Here is a 2,500-nt window from a genome sequence, read left to right as displayed (position 1 = left end):
ACACACACACACACACACACACACACACACGCACACACACACACACACATCCTCCAACAGACCCAAACAAATCCTTCTCCCGCCATCCTCCTCTCTGGGCGCATTCGGACGGTCGAGGACTTTCTAGAACATTCTGGAACGTTCTGGAATAATGTTCGAGATGAATTCAGGAATGTTCTGGAATGTTCTCAGGCTGAATTCATTAACGTTCTGGAATATTCTGGAATTTTCTTTAGGGGGGGGGGGGTAAATTCATGAACGTTCTGGAATATTCATAGGATTAATTCCCGAACATTCTGGAATATTCTTGGTGGGTGAATTCGTGAACAATCTGGAATGTTCTTAGGACGAATTAATGAACATTCTGGAATATTCTCAGGACTAATTCATGAACGTTCTGGAGTGAATTCTGGAATATTCTAGATAATTCTTAGGATGAATTCTAAAAACATTCTGGAATGTTTGCAGAGCAAACATTTTTCTTGCGTTCAAACATTATGGAATGTTCTGGAACATTTTAGTTATTATTCCTGGAATATTAAGAAATATTCTTTGTATAAAAAGGTAGAAAGTGAGCACTTGACTTTATTTTTTTTATACAAACACAGAATGCGCGCGCGCGCGCATGTGTGTGTGTGTTTGTGTGTGTGTGTGTGTGTGTGTGTATGTATGTATATATATGTATATATATATATATATATATATATATATATATATATATAGAGAGAGAGAGAGAGAGAGAGAGAGAGAGGGGGGGGGGGGGGCATATCACGTGACACCGGAACACCTTAGGGACCATTGATCTGTTCCTCCTCCTCCCACACCTCTCCCCCCCCCCTCAGAGAGAGAGGAGGGGGTGAGAGAGGTTGATTGAGAGACGGATTAGCTCATTATCTGACAGACAGACACACAGAGACAGAGGCAGAAAGAGATACGTTGACAGACAGATAGAGACAGAGGCAAAATTAAAAAATAGAGACAGAGATAGGCATACAGAGATAGAGACAGAAGCAGAAAGATATATAGAGAGACTGACTTACTGGCTGACTGATTGACTGAAATCAGCAACTGACTGGGTGGCTGGCTGACTGACTGACTGATTGACTGACTGATTGGCTGACTGACTGACTGACTGACTGACTGACTGACTGACTGACTGACTGACTGACTGACTGACTGACAGGCAGACAGATCTACAGACAAACTAAGAAACATGAAAACAGAGATAGATAGACAGAACGACCGAAACAAGAGGCAGAGATACAGAGCCACAAAGACAGACAGACAGACAGAGAGAGAGAGGAGAGGGAAAGACGGACAGACAAACCGAGAGAGAGAGAGAGAGAGAGAGAGAGAGAGAGAGAGAGAGAGAGAGAGAGAGAGAGAGAGAGAGAGAGAGAGAGAGAGAGAGAGAGAGAGGAGAGACAGAGACAGAATAAATTGAAATTAGCACGATTATTTTTGTCCTAAATCCACGTGTTCCAGAGATGTTTATCTCCGCGCCTGCAATAAGGCCAGGGGAGGTGATACGAAGGTAGGGGGAGGGAGATAACGAAGAGAGGGATAAAGTAGGATATAAGGAGGGGGAGGGGGGAGTTAGGATATCAGGAGGGTAAGGGGGTAATGAGGGGAGTAGGAGGAAGGATATAAGGGGGTTGGGGGAAGGGAGGGGGGTGGTGGGTGGAGGGGGAGGAGACGTAGGATATGAAGGAGGGAGGGGGGTGGTCGGGGTTGGTCTGCAGGATGCCAAGAATAGCAAATGCCTTGTGGGAATCCTACGGTCTGGCAGGAACTCCCTTTCCCCTCATCTAAATCAAGAGATAGAACGTCCCTGAAGGATTTACAGACGTGGCGATATACGACGAGTGAATAATCTTTATTTTTACATTCAGGGCAGTATTATCTGGATGGATATCAATTTTCCCCTTCGTCTGAATAAACGGCAAGAAATTGAGCGATCTGGTGGGCTCTGGCATCGGGTACCTGGTCACTGCATCGGCGCTGCTGCGTGTATGTGTGAGTCTGTGCGTATGTGCGTTTCGCCGGTTGCATGTGTACTCGGCCGCGTGTGTTTGTGGGAAACGGTGGCAGTGTGTGAGTGTATGTGTGTGTGTGAGGACGGCCTTGGGTGAGGCTCCTTGAATGGATATTCAACTGGTCATTAAAAGTAACAAGTTTGTTTACTTCGTTAAGCTCATACCATTCTTTTGGCAATTGCAGTTTTTATTTCTTTTTTTTTCTCTCATTTTTCTTCCCTTTTTTTTTACTGTTCACGTGGTTGCTCCAATTTGGCCAACATTATTGCTTGCTTGCACGCGTTTTGTTTTGCTTCTTTTTGATTGACTGGAGAAAGAGTCTGTTCCAGTTTCTTTTTTTTTGTCTTTTCATCGGTCACATTTTTCGCCAGTTCTTCTTCCTCTTCTTCGTCTGTCTCTGCTTCCTACTTTCTTGTTCTTCCCTACTACTCCTTATCCGTTTTTCTCCTCGTTCTCCTTTTCTT

At 44.4% G+C, this 2,500-nt stretch overlaps 1 protein-coding gene across 1 annotated transcript in view; it reads left to right on the top strand.

Moving 5' to 3' along the window:
• The first annotated feature begins 1,727 nt into the window (after positions 1-1,727).
• Positions 1,728-2,500, top strand: part of LOC119591830 (solute carrier family 22 member 3-like) — a 29,366-nt gene continuing 28,593 nt past the window's right edge. The window contains exon 1 of the mRNA XM_037940578.1: positions 1,728-2,167. The gene's annotated coding sequence lies outside the window, so the exon portion shown is untranslated. The remainder of the gene's footprint in view (positions 2,168-2,500) is intronic.

The sequence above is a fragment of the Penaeus monodon genome, chromosome 3 (assembly GCF_015228065.2).
Source record: "Penaeus monodon isolate SGIC_2016 chromosome 3, NSTDA_Pmon_1, whole genome shotgun sequence".
In the NCBI taxonomy this organism is placed as follows: domain Eukaryota; kingdom Metazoa; phylum Arthropoda; class Malacostraca; order Decapoda; family Penaeidae; genus Penaeus; species Penaeus monodon.
Note: the sequence above shows the minus strand (reverse complement) of the source record. Positions and strands in the feature narration are given on the sequence as shown.